Here is a 10,000-nt window from a genome sequence, read left to right as displayed (position 1 = left end):
AAAATATATACATTGACAAAACAGATCATAAATTTATTTCACTTAACCTATAATACTTTGGTGACCTGGATATCCAAAATAGATGATAGGGGAACATACATGCCAATTTTTTAAGACCCCTGGACTAAAAACACCAAATCTGTTACATGGGTGAATAAAAGGAAATAATTTTTGGAAAAAATCACTACTTTGAAAATTTCCCCTGTAATCCACCTACAAATTAAAATATTTCCATAATATCTTACACAAGTGTGAATTGACCATTCTAGAATACAAAGCAGGTAAAAAAAAAAAAGTAAATCTGACTAATTAAAAGATTCCAAAAAGACAGAAAACAAAAATTTCTTCCGAGAGGGCCATTTGACATGAGGTATTTTCCCTACTGCTCTCTCACAAATCAATATGATACCCTCAAATTATATGTGGATAGCAAATACACATTCTAGAATACATGACAAGTAAAATAAACTATATATGAGTACTTAAAAGATTCGAAAAAATAAATTCTTCCGAGAGAGCCATTTGACATTAAGTATTTTCTCTATTGTTCTCTCAAAAATCAATATAAGACCCTCAAATTTTATGTTGATACCATATATACATTCTAGAATGCAAGACAAGTAAAAACGAATAAATATGAATGCTTAAAAGATTCTGAAAAATAAAAAAAAAAAATAAAAATTCTTCTGAGAGGGTCATTTGACATAAAGCATTTTCCCTATTGATCTCTCAGAAATCAACACAAGACCCTCAAATTATATGTAGATACCACATATACATTCTAGAATGCAAAGCAAGTAAAAAAATAAATATGAATACATAAAAGATTCTAAAAAAAAAAATTCTTCTGAAAGGGTCATTTAACTTAAGATATTATCCCTATTGATCTCTCAGGAATCAATATAAGACCCTCAAATTATATGTGGATACCACATATACATACTAGAATACAAGACAAGTAAAAAAAAAAAAACTAAATATGAATAATCAAAACTCTAAAAAAAAATCTTCTGAGAGGGCCATTTGACTAAGGTATTTTCCCTATTGCTCTCTCAGAAATCAATATAAGACTAAAATTATATGTGGATACCAAATATACTTGAATAATTGTAAAGTTGTAGAAAATGTTAAAAAAGTTTGTGTTCCTACCTCAATTTTCAATGCAGTTCATGCAAGTGATGATATAGTGCTCGGGGCGCGTATATTTCTTGCACTGCACACGAAAAACCCTTGATTTCTTGTTTGAGGAACGAGGACATATGTGGCATCTGTTCCTCTTATTCTGGCCAACCTCGGTGCCCATTCCAGAGTCAGTATCTGATGGAATTTCAGGGTCCACATTAAATACTGAGCCAATGGTGTACCTCAGCTCCCTGGGCAAGATCTTTGCTTGGAGCCTGTAAACAGCCCACCTCCTAGTCAGAGGATCAACCACCTCCAACCTAAATGCATGCCTCGTCAATGGCTTTTTCCCTGCTGCTTGGACCTGGTGTAAGATATATGCATTGGTGTATATCATGTTGATGAAATTGAAGAAAAAACACAAAGGCCATCTTCTGGTGCTCCTGATGCAAGAAGTGTTAGCATATAACTGGTCAAAGGTGTCTGCACCTCCTTTTGTGGCAGTGTAGAACATTTGTGGATCAGTCTTCACTTTCTCTATTATGGAAGGTGTGTGATGGATACTGCTTAGGAGCTGTACCCTCTTGGTCCCGCTTGCTTGGTGGGAAATAAGGGTCAATCATAGCCTTTAGTTCACTGATGCCGGTATCCTCTGTAGTGGCTCTTTGAACTTTATATTTAGCTCTAAAAGCCGCAATCTTATCATTAGTATAAACAGCAATTGCTGCCAACGCCTCATCAGAAATAAAGAGTTCAAAAAGCTCATGCAGATTTCTAAATCTATTTGCTCGCTCGGTCAACGACCCTGATGGCACTACGTGGGGGCTTGCAACCTTGGCCAATCTAGGATTTGGATCCCGATGACCAAACATTTCCATCCCTTGGCCCTATAGGTTTCTCTGTCATAAAACACAATCGGGGACCCAGCACTGCCGCGTAAAGGGCCTCGCGCTCTTTTCCTGTTCTTTATTTCATTGGGAGTAAGAGGTTGCACTGGATAAGGGGTGGCACTGGGTGATGCTGCAGGGGATGCACTGGGTCATGGCATAAGGGTGGCATTGGGGTATGGCACAGGGGTGGAACTGATGTGTAGCACAGTGGTGGAACTGATAGATGGCACAGGAGCGGCACTTGCTGATGGCATAGGGGTGCCACTCAACGATGTATGAAACTGGGATGACTTTCCAGAACTCTGCAACGTCATTTGCACCGACCCCCCATCCTCCACATTACTCGAGGGAACTAACACCGCACTAAATTTCACGGTGCCATCGGTCACTGGCACTGGCACTGATACTGAAGGCACTGAGACTGAAGGCAACACAAAGGGTTCTTCATGTATCAAAGAGGTATCCCAAATACTTTGAGACCTCAATAACGATGAGATGGGGGCCCTCCCTGAGGGACTCCTGAAGGGGGTCAAGGTCATCTGCGGTCACATCGACGTCATCTTCATCGTTGTCGTCTAAAATGTTCCTCTTTCTACTCTTGGAAGGCGATATCACCTTTCTCTTCACTCGACGATCGGAAGCAAGGCCTAGGGGAGACACAGTTTCCGAAGAGGTGTTTAATGAGGTTGAATAGAAGGATCTTGGCGAGTGGGAAAAGTCGCTGCCATGTGACACAGTCTTCCTCGGGCATGTCGCCGGACTTTTGGTAGATAGCATTGTCCACACAGGTTTCAGCATCACTGGCATCACTATAGAATTCCAAAAGGGCCTCAATTTCCTTCTTGGACGGGAATAGTTTTGGCATCTTCGAAAACTGAAGAGAAAAAAAAACACTCACTTTAGTTTTCACTTATTCACCGGCACACGTGGCAGCAAAGCCTCATGGTAACTCACTCACAATGTGGCAACACTATTCACCATTACTAACTCAAAATTTCATTAACTTTTATAAATAACACTACGAGATATTTATCAAAATGTAAAAGTATACAATTTTGAGGTTTCTACTTTGTTCAGTAATAAGGTACCTACCTGGTGACCAAGCAAACTTTGAAGGGCTATGAGGCAGCGAATTCTTGGAGCTCAACTTAGCGTGTCCGTTCTCCATCGAATCACAACAGAAACTGATGCCGCACACCTCGACCCAGCGGGAAAAGCTAAGATATCCCTCCAAATCTTGAAAAATATGGTTCTGCGGGTGCGCCCGGTCCCAGAATGGGGTCCAGGTTACGTACGCAGGGTTAAAAAAATTAAAACAAAATATCGTGGATATCATAATAGCGAAACCTACGTTAATTTTTTTTTTTATATATTTTTCACATAAAATTGGGCGTAAAATCTCCTAGATATACCCGACGTAATACGTATTACACTAGGAATTTCTTGTAATAATGAAAAACGTAACAGAAGAAATGGCTGATCATTCAGAATGGGCTTACGATGTATACACTAGGAACTGCTTGTCAAGGGAAAATGTTATTGAAAATATTAACATCTTACGAAATGATAGAGAGAAAAAGTTATTAATAACCTACTGCTATTTTTAGGTCAAACTCTATTCCTGGTCTACTAATACCATAATACTTTTCCTTAGACTTGGTTAGAATTTATAATGGAGTTTATTTATGTAAGAGATATTTTCTTCATATGTGGTTGTTCCATCTATAACACATATGTTGTCCCGCTCTACTACAGAATAATTTGTTTCCCTTTGTTGGATCATCAATATTATTGCTATCAATTCCTGCCTCCATAATATCAGCATAATCTCAAAGAGTAAGTTTCAGCCTTTTAAATAATTTTGAGTTATAAATTAAAAGTTTCTATAAAGGGATACCTTTCCAAACATTTCCCCTTTAGCACAGTACCACACATATATTTTGGGGTTTCAATGCTATTCTTTGACTATGATAAATGTAATATAACCCGAAAGCCTGACCTAGATTTAAAGAAAAATAATGGAGTTATATGAAATAGAGAACAGACGCCGTTGATAACTTTGTCACCTCTGTGATATTAATAATTAGCACATGCGTTGTCTCATAGCACTAGAAACATACCACGGCCGGCCATATATACGTTGTTTGGCGCTGAGAAGGATAAAATTTTTTATGACATAGCGTATACCTAAGGTTCTTTGGGGAATTGACAGGAAAATGTTTTAGTTATCTTTGTTCAGTGTTTTAATTCCGTTTTAAAGATATTCTCCAGCTTAACAAATGTTTATATATGTATATATATATATATATATATATATATATATATATATATATATATATATATATATACATATATATTTATATATATATATATATATATATATATATATATATATATATATATATATATATATATATATATATATATATATATATATACATGTTTATATGGATACATAATTATTGATATACTTTTTCCTGTATATATAATTATTAGGTTTAAACAAAATTTACCTCGTTGTTCATCTCTCGGTAGAATCTAAATTATTCCATTTCATACTGGGAACACATATCAAATAAAAGGACGTAACAATATATGAAATAGTATTATATTCGATGCACGGCTATTGAAAGGTCTAATTAATCAAAATCAAATCTAATTAAATATCCTCAAAGAATATATTTATGGTTATGGACAGATGAGGAAATAGGAAAGATTTTGGAGTAATGCTGACCTGATTAAAATGTGAAAGTCGAACACCAAAGACTTTTATTTCATTCCTAATCATTGTCGTTGAATAAAAGTGTGTTGCAATTGCAATTTACACAGTGATGGCTCCTGGTAATTAAAATTACGGAAGTACGACTTATGCTTCACAATACAGGTGACATTTTTTTTTTTTTTTTTTTTTTGTGCATTTGTTTCTGTACAGACCAAATGATTAACGAAGCGGAATGTTTACTCGATTGCTTCTAAATCGATTCCCAATCAGCCTTTTTTTACTGCCTGCTTCTATTCCATGTAGATTTTCGTATTGTCAATTATATATAATCATACAAAACTTATATACCTCTTATTTATTTTTTTTTTAGATTCCAGATGCTTATATATAAGACCCTTGGTAACGCGAGAAATCCTAATCTCAGTCATTCATACTGTCAATAGAACGACTACTGTTAGCGATATCCAATTCAACATATCGCAATAACATTCGTAACTTTTTAAATTTACCAATGGATATCCACAACATTCCCGTTTGCTAGACGGATATTAAAGTAGTTGGAGATAGTTTTTAGTGAAGCCTTGTCTAACTTTCTGGCAAATTGCAAATGAGCAAATTTTGGAATGGATTGCTTAGACTTCATTACTAGGAGATGAATAGTTATTTTTATATACATGTTTCCTTTTATGAACATTGCGTATAATAAAAGGGGATATTGGCTATTAGTATCATAAACCGGATCAGGTAGACACTACGGTATCAATAGACTCGTACAGCGACTTCCATATTAAGAAGTATTTCCTTCGCATTTGAATAAATAAAAATTGCTTGCGCTTGTGATAGAATTAGCAATAAAATTAAAGAAAAATAACTGAGCATTAAAATCTCATCATCATTATAAAATGGTTAATTGTTGATTTTAATTCTATGTAAAAAAAGGTAAATTAGACAGGAATATGCGTGATATAATAAGACTTTTCTATGTAATTTCAGGTGATTTGATTTCCAATTTTTACTTAACCAAGCCATTGTCTCGTTGGCTTTCTCCAATCTTTCAAAATATTTTCTTTAATGTGCATATGTGGCAATGAGTTAATGCCTTACAATCGTCATACAAAACATGAATATATTTGTTTTTCTTTCGTTTTTTTTTCACAATAAGGGAGAGATGAAGGGTGGCCTCAATATTTAGTGAGAAAACTATTCAATAGTCTATCAGCAAGCTCAGTAACATATTGGATTGTTGAAATAATAATAATAATAATAATAATAATAATAATAATAATAATAATAATAATAATAATAATAATAATAATAATAATAATAATAATAATAATAATAATAATAATAATAATAACTATTGAGATAAAAAAGATGTCGGTTATTATGATATATATATTTCAATTTCCAATGTAAAGAAAAAAGAATTCTGATGTGCGTTATTTGACGTTCAAGTCTGAGACAGTAATGCATTGCGAATTACAAAAGTGTACGTATTTGTGTGGATGGGTTCGTTTATGTAAGCATGTTTTTTTTTTTTTTATGAGCAATCATTATTGAATAAAAAAAAGGAAAAAAAAATCCTTGTTTGTAATTTAGGTTTGCATAGGACAATTACAATATATTATTAGACATTTTCCTTGATCTAGTCGAGATAAACGATAAGACTGGATAGTGATGAAGAAAAAGATAATGAACAGGAAATAGAAATAAACAGTCCTTATAAGGCATTATATAACAATTATTTGAAAAGAAAGTTGTCAAAAATTTTTTGTTTTAATTATAGGAAAGAATTTAATACAAGAAATGGTTTCCCCTAATCAAAGAAATTCACCAGACTACGGACGAAGGTTAAGGTATGGCACAATGATTCATAGCTTTGTAATGTATTCACACATGAATTTGTACTAATTAAACCTGGCATCTAAGAGTGAATGCCAACGCAGATGGAGGATTACTAAACCATGAAAGGACGAGTGGAGATAATGATCTCCAAACTGCTTAGTATCTACGAAATGAAGTATAAATGCTATAATGTTGACGTCCACCTAGTTTCATAGTTTATTTATTTATTTCTCGACATTATTATTTATCTAAGTCTGTTTCAAAGTATACAAAATTATTGAAATTGATACATCTTTTTTTTTTCTATTAAAATTTAATCATGAATAAAAAAAGACTGTACCTTGTTGATATTTAATCAAAGTACTGAAAGTCGTCCCTGTTAAGAAATAAAAGGAAATTGTGATGATATACTCTTATTACATCTTAATTAAATTCTTATTCCGTATTTTGACAAACGAACCAAAGGAGATATATGAGCCTGGCCAGAGTCCAAGAATGAACGATGCATTCTCTTGCATTAAAAAAAGGTTCGGAGAAAAGGGAGAATGAAAAGACAGCCAAGAACAGTATTTTTTTAAACCTCACTAATAAATCCGTCCGGCTTTCGGAAAAAATATTAAACTCTGAAAGATTGTTTGCACTAAAATGCATTTAGGAGAAATTAGGAGATAAATTAATAATAAATAAATACAGTAGAAGAGATATCTTACATATACAAGAAACAAAAATACGCGTGAAAGGGAAAACAAGAAATATATAAACTACTTTCACGCGTCCGGAGGGCCAAGGATATTGAAGAAGCCTCCCCGCCCTTTTTAGAAACTTCCAAATCATTACAAGGGGCAAAGGTGCCCCATAAAGTGCACCCATCTCTCCCCATCTGCTCCATTTGATCCGAAGTGAAAGATCAAAAGCACTCTGGTCTTTATGGTCCGCAACTGCTAAGATTCCCATTCAAAATAGCTGTGAGTAACCGAGTGGAGTTGCACGCAAATTACGCTGTTTAAAATAGAAAAGAAAGGAATCTTGGTAGATATTGTGACAGCAGTATGTACGGTAAATATCTGCTATTTGATAGTTCTTCCTTATGATAAGGAAGAACATAACAGAGGCATGGCCATACATTTAGAATGTGCTTACGATGTATACACTAGGGAAAAGGTTAATGCAAACATTAACATATTATGAAATGTTTGAGACAAAGAGTGATTAATGATCTTCGGTGATTTTGGGGTCTCCTTCATTACATTTGATTAAAAGATTTTAGCTTAACAAATACCAAAATACTCATTCTCAGAATTTGTCCGCATCTACAATGGTGTTTATCTATGTGAGAGATATTTACTTCGTATACTTACGAGCTGTCATTTAAATGGTTGTTCCATCTGTAACACACACTCTACTACACAATAATTTATTTCCCTTTGTTCAATCATCAATATTATCGCTTTCAATTCCAGCCTCCATAATACTAGCATATTCTATAGGAGTAAGTTTCAGCCCTTTAAATCATTTGAAGTTATAAATGAAATGTCTCTATAAAGGGATACCTTTCCAAGAATTTGCCCTTAGGCACTGTACCACAAACACATTTTGGGATGATAATGTTATTTCTCGACTATGATATATCTATTATAACCCGAAAGCCGCCTGATCTAGCTTTCTAGAAAAATAATGAGTTATATGCAAGAGAGACCAGAGGCAGTTGATACGTTTGTGACCTCCCTGATACTAATTGATAATTAGCACAGGCGTTGTCTCATGACACTGGAAACTTATCACTACCATCCATATGTACGTTTTTGGCACTGAGAAGAGTAAAAATTGTATGACATAGCATATACCTAAGGGGCCTTGTAGCATTCACAGAAAAATTGTTTAGTTATCTTTGTTCAGTCTTTTAATTCCGCCTTTAAGATATTCTCCAGTTCAACAAATGTAATTTTTTTTTCACATAAATTATGAACCATATGCTACATGCAACCTCCGGTACTATTAAAAAATCCCACTGTTATTTCTGCTACAGTATAATTCATGAAAGTATTCAAATTATCAGTTCCGTTGAATTTTGAGGATATATATATATATATATATATATATATATATATATATATATATATATATATATACATATATATATATATATATTTATATATATATATATATATATATATATATATATATATATATATATATATATATATATGTATATATATTATTTATCCACACACGAACGCACACATACACAAACATGCACACACACAGATATATATATATATATATATATATATATATATATATATATATATATATATATATATATATATATATATATATATATATATCTGTGTGTGTGGATACATAATAATTGATAGACTGTCCTTTCTATATAATTATTAGGTTTAAACAAAATTGGCCTCGCTGTTCATCTCTCGGTAGAATTCTAGATTACTTAATTTCATGGGGGTAACGGTTATTAAATAAAATGCCGAAAAAATATATGAAATAGTTTTATATTCGGTTTCTGGCTATTGAAAAGTCCAATTAATCGAACATAAATCTTATCAAATATCCTCAAAGAATAAATCGGGGTTGTGAACAGAAGGGGACATAGGAAAGACTTCGGAGTAATGCTGACCTTAACTGAAATGTGAAATAGTCGAACAGGATAAACTTTAATTTCACTCGCAGTCATTGCTGCTAATTAAAAGTGTGTTGCAATTGCAATTCACGCAGTGATTGTTCCTAGCAATTAAAATGACTGAAGTACAACTTACGTTTCATAATATAAGTGATTTTTTTCTGCTTTTCGTGAATTTGCTTTTTTATAAACAGAATAATTAAGTAAGCTGAATAACTAATTGATTGCTTCCGGATCGCTTTCCACTTACCTTTTTTTTTTCTCTCTGGTGTTATTTCATATGCAACTTTCAACTGTCAATTATATATTATCATGAAAAAATGACTTTAGCAATTTTTTTTTCTCTCAAAATCCACATACTTATATATAAGCTCATTAGTAACCCGAAAATCCTGATCTGAATATTTCATGTTGTCATTATAACAGCTACTGTAACGTTATCCAATTGAACATATCGCAATAAGATTCGTAACTTTTTTAATTTACCAACCGATATCCACAACATTCACGTTTGGTAGACGGATATTAAAGTAGTTGGGGATAGTTTTGAGTAAAGCCTCGGCTAACTTTCTGGGAAATTGCAAATGAGTAAGTTTAGGAATGTATTGCTTACACTTCGTCACTCAGAGATAAATTATCATTTACATCCAAATGTTTCATTAAAAAAAAAAATAACTTTATGTGCAATAAAAGGGGATTTTGGTTATTAGTATCATAAACCTGATCAAGTTGAAACTAAGGTGACAATAGACTCCCACAGCGAATTCGACATTGAGAAGT

This window comes from Palaemon carinicauda, chromosome 24 (genome assembly GCF_036898095.1).
Source record: "Palaemon carinicauda isolate YSFRI2023 chromosome 24, ASM3689809v2, whole genome shotgun sequence".
In the NCBI taxonomy this organism is placed as follows: domain Eukaryota; kingdom Metazoa; phylum Arthropoda; class Malacostraca; order Decapoda; family Palaemonidae; genus Palaemon; species Palaemon carinicauda.
This window is presented reverse-complemented; position numbering follows the sequence as displayed.